Source organism: Monodelphis domestica, chromosome X (assembly GCF_027887165.1).
Source record: "Monodelphis domestica isolate mMonDom1 chromosome X, mMonDom1.pri, whole genome shotgun sequence".
NCBI classification, from domain to species: domain Eukaryota; kingdom Metazoa; phylum Chordata; class Mammalia; order Didelphimorphia; family Didelphidae; genus Monodelphis; species Monodelphis domestica.
Genome location: NC_077235.1, coordinates 4,688,893 through 4,701,993, shown reverse-complemented (window position 1 = coordinate 4,701,993; position 13,101 = coordinate 4,688,893). Strand labels below are relative to the sequence as shown.

Genomic DNA, 13,101 nt, shown 5'->3' with positions numbered 1-13,101 from the left:
AGCTTGTGTAGGGGCAAAGGCTTGTGCTGGGACCATTCGTCCAGTCCTCTGCTAGCCCCAAAGCCCAGGACAGCATAGAAGGCTGATTTCATGATGGGAGGCTCAAGCCTGGAATACTAAGAGCCTCTAGTCTCTGGGCTTCAGCTTCCCCCCACCAAAAGTAGAGTCAATGTTGAGGCTCCACTCCAAGTAGCTTCATTGTATCCCTGACCCCCTAGCCTTCTTTATTGGCGGGAGGGGGGCTGGGAGCTTAATCTAGGACACCCTCTTCATTTCCATGGTGCTTCAGAGTCCCAGGATCAGCACACTACTCCTGAGGGGGGGGCTACTACTATAACTTTCATTTTAGGGCTAAGAGAACTCAAAAAGGCAGAGGTAAAGAGACTCGCCCAGGGTCACATGGTTAGAAAAGGTCTGAGGCAGTGCTTGAAGTCAGGTGCTCCAGGGCTATGGATACTGTATTCTTCTGGGCCCACATACTAGACCCTCCTCTGACTCAGGCTCATCAATCCAGGTGGGCTCCAGCCAATTGCAACATGTTCTCAACTATGAAGTCATAGAAAAGAGACCAATAATCCAGGCTGAGAGCCCACCCCTCACTCCTCTATAAAAGGCCTGGTGGGAGAGCCTAGAGCTTGGGTGTGAGGCAGCCTCCTGCAGAAAGCTTGCTGATCTGATCGTCCTTCTTCCCCACCAGAGACCAGGTTGTATGCGGCCCCTTCTCCCATCCACTGACCCCCCAGGAAGGCCCCTTTAGTGGGAGCCCCTCCCCATGTGGGCCTTGATTCAAGGCCCTTTTAGAGTGAGGAAGGTTTTTTATCCATGACACAACAGTGACTTGAACATTTTCCCCAAGAGGATTTCTTCTTAATGTCTGTTCTCTCAGCCTCAGTCTCCCTCCTTAAACACCAGGGGATTGGAGCTCCCGGACTCTGGCGGTCTGGATTTAAGGGTCCCAATCTGTGGCCTGCAATTGCCTTTCTTTAAAATGATTGGATAGGATTTTGGAGTCTCCAAAAGACCCGAGTCTGGGCCTGACAGCCAGTAGTTGCTCTGGTCTGTCCTGGCATTATGCTGCTTGGAAAGTAAAGAAAGGGCTTGCTTTCTTTGGGGCGGGGGGGGGGGGGGGGTTGGGGAGTGCCCAAAGTGCCTGCCAGGTGAGGAAGCTCAGTTGGCCTCTTCGCTTTTGCTTAACTATTTTTCGTTGTTAAAAGGGGGGCTTTGCAGGGTTGGGGAGAGGGAAAAGCAAAGAACACTTTGGTTCAGAAGCCCCTCCCAAAGGGGGCCTGAGTTTCCCAACTAACTTTTTAAAAAACAACAACTGGCTTGTGCAGAAGCTAGCAGGCAGGGTGGGATCACTGTGTTCTATTTTGTTGCAAGAGAAGCCTGGGGAGGGGAGGGGAGGGGAGGGGAGGGGAGGGGAGGGGAGGGGAACGGAGCAGAATCTACTGATCTCTTAAAATCCCAAACTCCTGGCTTGAAACCTCTGACTCCTAAAAGCTTCCACCTCTCTTCAACTGGCAAAGGGTTGGACCCCAGGGGTCCCCGACTTCCCTAGATCCCATCGCCTCCTCTATTGGCTAAAAAGGGATTTGGTCCACTTGGTTTTTAAGGACTCCGACATTGAATCTACTATCTTCTGGTTCTAATGCTTTGAGACTCAGTTTCTCTCATGTTCCAGTAAAGGATTAGAATCTAAGTAGAAAGTAAAACAAAAGGCTGAGATTCATTGGAGTCAGAGGCAACAACTCAGAGCTGGAAGGCTGAGGCCAAGCCCCTCCTTTCAAAGGTTAGCAAAGCAACACACAGGGTCATGGTGATGCCAAGCCTGACCTTGAAAAAGGAAAAAAACCAGAGCCAAGTGTGGGGCCAAGGGGGCAGATCCTTGCATTTAACACTGGGCAGCATGCAGGTCAGCCTGGGGGACCCTGGGAATCTCCCTCTTCGAGATGTTGCAAAGAAAGGAAAAAGGAGGGGGAGTCGGTTACCAAATCAAAGGTTAAATGTGATATGAATGCAAACTGTTATTATTGGACTCTGAGTACACTGGGGACATTTTCTAAGCTCTTTGGGGGCTTTGCACGCTTCTTTATCCTTGCTTGTGTGGGAGAACCTCTGGGGAGGGGAGAGAGAAGAGATACATTCAGAAATGAAAAGAATGGGGAAAACAAAATGAATGCATTTCAGTATGAGAATTAAATTGATATTGCGATCAGGGTCTCAAAAGACTCAAACTCTAGTCCTGACAGTCAGGGATCTGGAGGGCTCGTTCATCTCTAATCCTTAACTTAATTATTTAAACAAGGAGGTATCTGGACCCCATTATTCCTAGCTTGCTGCCTGAATGCTGCTCCTCAGTTTCTCTCCTTTTATTTCTTAAACCCTTACCGTCTATCTTAAACGTGATCCATTCCAAGGCAGAAGAGCACCAAGAGCTAGGCAGTGGGGGTGAAGTGATTTGTCCAGGGTCACACAGCTGGGAAGTGTATGAGGCCACATTTGAACCCAGGACCTCCTCTCTCCAGGCCTGGCTCTCTAGTCACTGAGCAGCCTAGCTGTCCCAGTTTCCTTCCTTTTGGCCAGAGTAGTCTGGAAATGATGGAATTCCAACTGGACACCCATAAACTAGTATCATTCCTCCCTGGATCTAGATTTCTGTCTTTAAACAACGAGTTTGGATCTCAGGGTTGCCTGATGATTACACTGGAATTATACCTCCCAAGACAGCCTCTCGCTACTTCTCATTTAAGCCCCCTTTAAAATGCAGGGTTAGAAAGGATGTACTGGCAAGCCCTGATTGGAGGCTTCTTTTCTTCTGACCCAAAAGGACCTTCACCTACCTGACTCTCCAGATCCTCATTTCCTGAAAGAGGAAATGTTTTTAATCCAAAAGGTTGCAATGGCCAGGGTAGTACACTGAAGGTCACTTATTTCTCCCCCTTTTTAAAAGGTGTTTACTAATATTTTTTGCTTTTCCACCATCTGCATTTCCTCCTATAGCTATCCAAATACTTGCTCACAGAGAGCCAGTTTTTATATGGAAGAAAAAAGAAAGGAAAAAAATCCACCTAAAATAATGAACATATTTTAAAATGACTCATACAGAGTTACAGATCCGTGGATCCCACTCCCCCCGCCATGGCCACTCTTGCAAAGAAGCGTAGAAAGCTCTTTTCTCAGATCTTTCCTTTGTGGCCAAGCTTAATCAATCATCACACCCCCTTGATAGTCTGTTTTTCTTGTTTTCTGGTGGTTGTTTCCATTTACATTGGCGTAATTGTTCTGTATACTGTTAGCCTGATTCTGCTGACTTTAATGAAGTGATTCCATGCTTCTCTTTCATGTCTTATAGCAGGGAAATTCCTTTAGATTCATGTAACAATTTGCTAAGTGGATCCCCAGTTGATGGGCATCATAGCAGCTTCCAGTTTTCCACTACCACAAATTGTATCACTAAATATTTTGGAGTATTAGAGGAGGCCTCTCTTGGGGGATATTCCCCAAAGTAGACTGTCCGAATCAGAGAGCATAGAGTCTTTATCAGATTCACAGTGCCCTCCCAAATTCGTCTCCAGAATGACTGTACTCTGTAATTAGAATTCGGTACCCCAGGACTCCATTTCCCAGATTGTACTTTCGTCCTCATATCATGTCCTTACGTTTTGGAGATAAAGTTTCTAACCCCACTCCCATCCCCTTCTCACTTCTCCCACTACCACAGTTGGGAAGAACTTCTCTTTACTCAGGCTTTACTTTTACTTCTGTTTCCTCTACTTCAAGTGATTATTAATAAATCTTATATACTACTTGGAGTTTTGGGATGTTCCTTTTAAACTTACAACATCCATTCAGAGCTATGCCAGCAGCGCACTACTATTTCTAGTTCTCCACACTCCTTCCAGCACTGAATCGACTGTTGCCATCTTTTCTTAAGTCGGCAGACATGCAGGGTCTGAGGGGGACCCTCAGGATGATTTGGATTTGCATTCTCTTCTTGTAGTGATTTGGAGGTTCACATCAGAACTGGCTGCTCCTCTCTTGGGATCAATTATTGTAAAGAATGGATTTGGGATCTGGTCTTAGATACTTCTGCTACTTGTCTGCCTGGAGAGATGCTTACAAGAAATAAATGACAGAAGACTTTTTCCCAGTCAGCCACTTCCTTTTTAACATATAACATTAAGGTTTTTTGTGCAAACCCTTTTTGATTTCATATAATCAAAATGCTGACTTGATTGAAAATGTATATTCTCTATTTGTCTTTTAAAATGACAGGCAGCACCGTGGAGTCTTCAAAGGCACTGGCAGGCAAGACTCCTCTCAGTTCAGGTCCAAGAAACACTCCCAGCAAGGATGGAGCCACTTGGGCTCCACAATTTCCAGCTCAGATCATTCCCCAAAGGGTCACGGGCTGGATCTCAGGACCTCAGGGTGATTTTGTAGGAAGTAATGGGAGAAGGGCAGCCCAGTAGCACAGTGGAAAGGGAGGACCAGAGTTCATTCCGATGTGGCTTGAAACACTTCTTGGCATGTGACCTGGTCAAGTCACTTAACCTCAACTGCTCTTCTGTCTTAGAATTGATACTAACACATGAGACAAGGATAACAAAAAGGGAAACTTAAGTGATAAGGGAGATGTCATGGTTACTAAAGGTCAAGATCTCCAAAATAACAAATCTGGGTCTGGGAAGGGATCAAATTACTCTGAGCCATAACTTTGCCCTCTGGGAAACAAAAGTTTTTAAACTGCAGAAATTTCAAAATGACTTGCTCCACTGCCAAGGATTGCATCTTCCCCGAACCCCTAACATTCAGGGGGACCTCAGTCTTATTCCTTTCACAGTCTGAAACAACATTCCCTAAAAGCTCTAAAGGTTCCCTTATTGCCAAGGGGGCCTGACTCCTTCCTCTATTCTGAAACTAACTTTCCTTTGGGGCTGGAAGTACGGTGGCTGATCTCCTTGAACCACAATTGCACCATGCATAACAGGAAGCTTGGAAAGAATAATTTAAAAGAACTTCATTCTTGCCCAAGCATTATTACTTTTTACCAAAACCAAAGCAATTCTTCCTTGAATAGGACACCAGGGAAAACTTACATCCACTAAAGGACTTCCTTCTAACCTGTAAGAGCAAAGGGGGCTTGGGATCTGCCCCATTCCTAGCCTCATTTTACCTGTGTGAAAACGGAAAATGTGTCCTAGCCCTGATACCTGGTATTACATTGAGGACCGAAGACCATGGCTACCAAACAGGCACCTGGAAGCAAAGCTTTCTCAAATGAAGAATACTCTGCCTGCAATCATTTCTTTCTCAGTGAGCCCTGCCCAAACTTGGGAATTTAGTTTGGCTCAGTGTCAATGCAGCACTTGCAGGATCCAAGATTGTTCCATTTTCAGTGTGAGCATTTGCACATTGGAAATGCTACAAATGAGGGCTTGATTTATTGTTTTGTTGACTGTCTAGACTGAAGAAAGTGATGGAAAAAATGTTAATGATTCAGAGTAACCTTAAAAATGTGTCCTAAATACATATTTTTCTTTAAAGAAGCTGGTTGTTAAACATTTATCATCATATCTTAAAATAGAGATTACACACAAACTAAAGGTCTGGATCTGGAACCTATCATTTCTATATGCTGATTGCTGTTCTCAGGATCATAGATTTATCACATAGGGAAAGAGGCCTTTGGAAAACAGTTTGAGAATTCTCTGATCCTTTCCCTGGGGTCAGTCATTTCATCCAAAACCGAGAACACTCTGGTCATCAGTTGTCCTTTTTTTTAAACTCTTACTTTCCATATCAGTGATAACTATAAGACAGAACACATGAGAGTAGAGAAAAATAGGGAATAAAAACCCTGAAAAGGATACACACTTGGGAAAACAGGGGTTTTCAGCACCCAGTATATGGGAGACCTGCTCTGACTCAACGTACGCAGCTTGAACAGTGAACACTTAAAAAAGAAACATTCCACTGTAAACACATTCTAGATCTCGTGTCATCAGTACATGACTAGATTGCGTATAGAGGGGCAGCCGGGTAATAAGGGCTTCAGAGACTAGGATTTCATTACTCAAAAAGTGACAACATGGATATACAGGAGCCTAAACATAAAAAGAGGGAATAACAGTAATGGGAAAAGTGAACACTCTTGTAAGAACATAGGTTTTGGAGGCATCACGAGGAGGAGATCTACTCTTTGCTATAGTTCTGTTTCAACAAAATGTTTTTCCTTAACTCCTCCTTCATCCCTATTTGTCGCTTTTTGACTACATTTGAGGCCTGGCAGAGAATAAAGAATAAGATTCTTGCACTCATAACAAACTCTAGAGAAAGGCGGGAAAAAGACAGTGACGGGGATTTTTTAAATGAAATTCAATCTACTCTTTTCACCCTGAGTCCCTGGGATAGTGACGTGCCTCAGTTTCCAGCAGACCAGATGGAAAGGGTTTCTCTGTGGTCCTTAAAGCCAGCCCTCACAAGAGGGGTCCAGACTACAGGAAACACTCCCATTCTCAGTTGCTCTGACCTACAGGAGAGTACAAGAGTCCTCAGCCTGACACTAAGTATTCACTAAGTGAATTCACAACCACCTCTGCCCAGTAGGCAGCTGCCCTCTGGTCCTGGTAGCACCATGAAGACCTTGCCAGGGAGTGGCTCTTGCTCAGTGATCCCTGCTCACACTCAGGAGGCCCCTCTTGGCCTCCTTTTCAGTAGAATGGGGGATCAAAGGACAAGATTGTCCATCTCACAACCAATGGCCAGGCGTCCTTCCAGGAGGACAGTTAGGGCCACACATGTTCTGGCAGCCCTCCCCGCCTTCAGTTTCTTCCTCCCTCAAATGTGGCAAATGAAGCCTGTGGAGACGGTAGTTTCTAAGCTACCTGATGCTTTTCCTGGGGATCACGTCATTCCCATCTCTAACCTGTCAGGTGTCAGTTTCCCTCCCTTCAGAAGAAGTAGGATGTCTTAAGACTTTGAACCTCACTTCACACCAGAGGACTCTGGCTCTTTGCTCCATCCCTGGCCTCATTTCTCCTAACTACAAGGCATTAGGACCTCTCTAGCTGATTGTGCTCATACTCAGGAGTCTCTCTTCATCTCCTTTTGAGTCCAGTGAAGGGATAGCAAAGGCTTCAAAGGACAACCTTCTCCACCTGACGACAAAAGGTGAGGCATCCTTCAAGAGGATGCTCCGGGACACATTGCCTTGGAGCCGCAGGTTCCAATGGTGACAGAGGAAGCCTTTGCACACAGTAGTTTCTAATTTAATGATCTTCCCCAAGATCACTTCAGTTCTGATCAGTAGCCTGTCCAGGCGTCCCTTTCCCTCCCATGAGGAGCAATAATAGGGTCTCTCAAGACCTTGGATCTGTGCACAGAACCAGGAGTCATGAGCTTGGTTGCTCGATTCCTAGCCTCACTTCCACACATAGATGAATGTGAAGAGCTCTGTGGGTCTCTGTTTTAGTCCAGTGGAGAAACACTAAGGCCCGAAAGGCCCTCGACACTAAAGGGACATCAGTTCAGGGAGAGCATTGATTGTGGAGGGTCGTTTGAATGGCGGCCTGACTGGCTGCCATAATATTCATTCTTGGAGGCAAAGAACGCCCCCCAAAAGCACAATTTCCCTATTTTCTGATTCTTTCCTGCTCGTACTCTCTTTTTTCCCTCTATAAAGTTCTCAAGAGGACCATGACCTGGTTCACAACCAGCACTAGGGAGAGGGTGTATGGCTGAGGCCAAAGAGGGGGTGTATGGCTGAGGCCAAAGAGGTCATTCTGTAAAAGTGGACTATTTTTGAAATCCTGCCTACAATTTTCTATTACACTGGATTTTGATTTCAAGCTCCAGCACGAAAACTAAGGGCAAAATTAAGAGCCTGGAATTTCAATTCATTCCAAATGTGAAGAATGTCACTCACGTTAGAGTAGACCAATGACTACCATGGTCTACGTTAGCCACATTCATCTTAAGTCTGTACAAGACTAGTGTAAGTAACAAAGCGATTCAATGCCTGCAAAATTTAGCTGTGTGCCGGAATTAATTGTTGGACAGTACCAACACAGATGTCCATGAGTGTAGAGAAAAATTGGGAGGAAAACCCTGAAAAGGAGACAGGCTTGGGGAAATGGGGGTTTTCAGCACCCAGTAAATGGGAAACCTGCTCCCTCAATGTACTCAGCTTGAAAAGTGAAGCCTTAAAGGGGAAAACTTCTATGGTAGACTCATTCTAGATCTCCCTTCATCAGTATGTGACTAGATTTGGGATGGAGGGGCAGCCGGGTAATAAGGGCTTTACAGACTTACATTTCTGTACTCCTACAAAGTTCTAGAGAAAGGTGGGAAAAAGACAGTGACGGGGATTTTTTAAATGAAATTCAATCTACTCTTTTCACCCTGAGTCCCTGGGATAGTGACGTGCCTCAGTTTCCAGCAGACCAGATGGAAAGGGTTTCTCTGTGGTCCTTAAAGCCAGCCCTCACAAGAGGGGTCCAGACTACAGGAAACACTCCCATTCTCAGTTGCTCTGACCTACAGGAGAGTACAAGAGTCCTCAGCCTGACACTAAGTATTCACTAAGTGAATTCACAACCACCTCTGCCCAGTAGGCAGCTGCCCTCTGGTCCTGGTAGCACCATGAAGACCTTGCCAGGGAGTGGCTCTTGCTCAGTGATCCCTGCTCACACTCAGGAGGCCCCTCTTGGCCTCCTTTTCAGTAGAATGGGGGATCAAAGGACAAGATTGTCCATCTCACAACCAATGGCCAGGCGTCCTTCCAGGAGGACAGTTAGGGCCACACATGTTCTGGCAGCCCTCCCCGCCTTCAGTTTCTTCCTCCCTCAAATGTGGCAAATGAAGCCTGTGGAGACGGTAGTTTCTAAGCTACCTGATGCTTTTCCTGGGGATCACGTCATTCCCATCTCTAACCTGTCAGGTGTCAGTTTCCCTCCCTTCAGAAGAAGTAGGATGTCTTAAGACTTTGAACCTCACTTCACACCAGAGGACTCTGGCTCTTTGCTCCATCCCTGGCCTCATTTCTCCTAACTACAAGGCATTAGGACCTCTCTAGCTGCCTCTGCTTCAGTATAAGGGGAAACCCACAAAGGTCCCCAGACAATAAGGTCCTAGACTGACCATCAGTTCATGAGACAGACTCAGGTTCCTTCGGGTGCTACTTGGAGTTATGAGGGAGAAAACGCCGTGTGTCACTGTCTTCAGCTGTGGCCAGTGATGCCTTCAAATAGCAGCATTTCTTATTACTTCATCCTTTCCAATGTTTGTTCTTTTTTTGACTGAAATGGGGGAGGGCAGCAATAAGGTTCTTATATTCCAACATTCCTGGATTTCTCACCAGTGCTGGGGATTGGCAGGAGCAACCATTGATAGGAATATTTTCTATGGGAATAAGTCTCTTTTTTTACAAATGAAATCCTGGGAAATTAAAGAGCCTCACTTTCTCCACCTTCAGAGAAAACCATGTGAGAGTGGTCTGGCAGGACCTCAATTCAACAGCTGAAAAATGGAGTCTGTTCCTTGGGACACTCCCATTGTCAGTTCCTCTGTCTGATATGAGGTAGAAAGTTCTCAACCTGACACTGAGTAATCCCCTGGAACTCAGGAGCACCTCTTCCCAGGAGATAGCTGCCCTGTAGGCCTTTTAGGGTGACTAAGACCTTGTCTGAGATCATTTCTCCCTTAGTGGTTCCTGCTCCCGCTAAGGACATGTCTTGGGGTCTCTTTGAGGACAAGGGAGGAGTTCCAAGGTTTTTGACGGATGAGATTTTCCAATGAACAACCTGTGCTCAGGTATCCCTTGGGATGGGTCATAAGGTGGACATTTCCTGTGAGGCAAAGTTATTCCATTTCACAAATGAACTCTTTGGACACAATAGTTTTCCAAGTTATCGGATACCTTCTTGAGATCACTTAATTCTCCTGGCCAACTTGTCAGGGTCAACGTTTCCCTGGTTTCTGGAGAAATGCAATAAAATTATGTTCTGTCAGACCTTGCATCACATCCTGAGAACAGAGTGTCCTGATTCTTCCAGTCCCAGGTTTAGGTCTCCTAATCAATGCATGTTGGGACCTCACTCATCTGTTCTAGAAAGCTATGGAGGAATATTCAGAGCCTTAGAGGCCTTTGACAATGCTAGGGAGAGCAGGGGTGTGAGAAGAATTTCTGTCAGCTAGTCTTCTCCATTGACCAATAAAGCAGTGAGAAAGCAAAAGTTCCACATTACCTGGTCTTTTATCTCTGTTGGTCTCTCTCTGACTTGAATGGAGGATTATTAGAGTCCTTAAAAGTCCAGATTCCCGGATTTACAGAGATAGCAGCACCTGGGGGGGAGGGGAGAGGAATTGATGGCAATATTTGCTAGAAATATAGTCTTCTTCTTTGGTAAATAAAACTCTGAGTTATGATGTTTTCTAAATTACCTGATCCTATGCCACATGAAAAACCCAGTGGAATTGCTCGTTGGCTCTGGGAGGGGGGTGGGAGGAGGGGAGGGAAAGAACATGAATCATAGAACCATGGGAAAAGATTCTAAATTAATTAATTAAATAAAAATTTTCAAATAAAAAAATTACCTGATCCTTTATCTAGGATCACTTTATTCCCAATATTAACCTGTAAGGGTCCGCATTGTCCCCCCATGGACAAGGAGCCCTATCTCTTTAGAAGACACTTTGTGAAAATATGACCTCTAAAGTCTTTCATTTTGGGCTAAGGTCAAGGGGTACTGGTGGTTCATTCCACTTTTGGCCTCAATTTCCCCAAGCAATGAAAGTCTACACAATGATTCTAACTTTGACAGCCAACATTCCTTCTTTGTTCAAGTCTTTGGGAATCCAGATCACTTCAAGGAAGGACTAAGGGTTGGGGCTCCCTGGTTGCTTGAATTTTGATTTCTTCCTAAGTGTCACCAACCCAAAAATAGGAACTTAAGTTTCACTGTGTTAGGAAGGGAACCCTAGTCAATAATAGCCTTTATCTCCAGGCAAACAATCAAAGGTCTCAAGTGATTGTGATTCTCTCTGACCACCATTTTCCCCATTGGCAATGAAGTTTGGGAAGCCAGAGTTTCTAAGTTACCTGATTCTTTACCTGGCAACATTTCATTCCAAACCCTAAGCTGTCAGTGACTCAGTTTTCCTTCCTTCAGAGACCTAGTCAGACGATGGTCTGAAAGAACAATGATCTGGGTTGTCCCCTCTTTTCCTAGCCTCCTATCACCACAATGGCCCCAGCCCTGATACCTGGTGTATTTCTTTTTTTCAGAACCCAGGTTTGCTTGTGGCCAAGCCCCATTTGGACCCTGTTTCTAGTATTACTAATATTTAGCTGGTGAGATTTTTTCCTTTAAGAAATTCTACCACTTCCTGCATTGGCTGTCACTTTGTCTTTTTTTTAAAGTTACTCTTTAATCTGTTGTCCCCAAAATGCCCAAATTCCAGCCCTGGTTGATTTTTTTACAGTTAATACCTTCCCCTGAATTGTTCTCCATTTTCTTAAGGTTTTAACCTGTCATTTTTGAGCCAATAGTCATTCAGCGGCTCTCATAGCTTGTCTGAGATCTGTAGTTCTCCATGTCCTCATTTTCCCACGCTCAGTGCCACAATTTCCCCCCTTTTTAATGCCTGGCTTGGCAATTGTAGTCTCCAAAGGCCCTGATTCCAACTCTCATACCCTGATATTCTGAGTTAGTTGGTTCTTTGCTAAGGGTTTTCTCCCTTCACTAAGGAGACTTTTGAACTCTCATCCCTTATTTCCTGCAGCAATTGCTTCCACACTGTTGCCCATCTCTGGTCCTTAGTTTTCCTCTCATTGAATGACCATGTTGGATCAAATCATCTCTAAGTGCCTTGATTCTAGGCCTGAAACTCAATAGGTCTAAGCTTCCATCCTTCTAAAATCATTGAGTGGAGACACATGGTTTCAAAGATTCCTAATTCTTGGTCTATCACCCCATATTCTGAAGCCCCTCCATTTCTCTGGGCCTCTTTTTAACTGATGTATAAGAACTAAGAGTTGGACTTGGTGATCTCTTAGCCCCCTGATTCCATGAGATCCCTTGAGCCTTTTAAACCTTTGTGTTCTTGTCTTATCACTTGTTTCGTGAGGAAATCTACATCCAGAGAATCTCTAAAGGCCCTGAGATTTTCTCTGAGAATAAGTATTCCTCATGTCCCCCATCTGGACCTTGGTTTACTGATGGGATAAAACTGATCCTAATCCTGACATTCTGTCATCCCCAACATTTGTTGCCCTGAGCCTTAGCTTCTTCCTTCATACAAGGAGATGTTTGTATCCCAGAGTGTCCAAGGGCCCAGATTTCTTCTAAAATTTTCTACCAGGCCCTCCCCTCATGCTCGCCATGTCAGTTTCTGGGTCTTTAAATAACTGAGTGCACCCTGTGCCTTCTAAAGCCCCTGATTTGGACCTGACTTTTTGTCCCCTTGTGGCTTTTATCTGCCCACCTGGCCAGGATTTTTGTCATTTCCTGCCATCAGTAGGTGCCAGAGAAAAGTGGGATATGTGCGAGTGAGTAGTACAAGTCATTTCAAGTAAAAACAGCTGCCTAAATACTATCTCATGATGAGAATGAGGTTTGAAAAGCCAGTTACTCCTTTCTGCAGAACACACCAGAAGATGTCTCCTTAACTATTCATTCTCTCTTTGATTCGTTTCTGCTTCCTTCTTATTGCCTTCTAAGATGCCCTAATCTCCCCTACTTACCTAAGTCCTTCTCAAGAGGACACCTGTCAAACACTCCAGAGACCTAGGAGGAGATGTGACCAGCCTGGGATCTGTCTACTGCTGCTGGTGAGAAGGACCCTCAAAAGCTCCTGAAGAAACACAGCAAGTGGCAGTCATTACAAGTGTAGCCAGACATTAGGAAGTGAGGAGGACAAAGAAGGCCTCCACTCCCTTTCCCTCTGAGACCAAAATGATCAGGGGCTGAGCTTGGGCTTTGGATGCATGGTGGAAACATCTAAAACAGCACCATGAGTTGGGGTATTTAAGATTTCGGACCTCACTGGCAGCAGGTCAAAACTGACACCTTTCATTGCATTTTCACTAGATTTTCAAAG

At 45.1% G+C, this 13,101-nt stretch overlaps 1 protein-coding gene across 18 annotated transcripts in view; it reads right to left on the bottom strand.

The window, feature by feature from the left end:
* PAK3 (p21 (RAC1) activated kinase 3) overlaps positions 1-13,101 on the bottom strand; it is an 81,288-nt gene that overhangs the window by 48,660 nt on the left and 19,527 nt on the right. For 9 of the 18 annotated variants that reach the window (XM_056809777.1, XM_056809786.1, XM_056809788.1 and 6 more), the window contains exons 2-3: positions 12,746-12,855; positions 10,248-10,344 (exon numbers count right to left, since the gene is read on the bottom strand). The exons of 4 other annotated variants lie outside the window; for them this stretch is intronic. The gene's annotated coding sequence lies outside the window, so the exon portion shown is untranslated. Of the gene's footprint in view, positions 1-10,247; positions 10,345-12,745; positions 12,936-13,101 lie in introns of those variants that run through there. 5 more of the 18 variants (XM_056809778.1, XM_056809787.1, XM_056809789.1 and 2 more) reach the window with 2 other exon arrangements.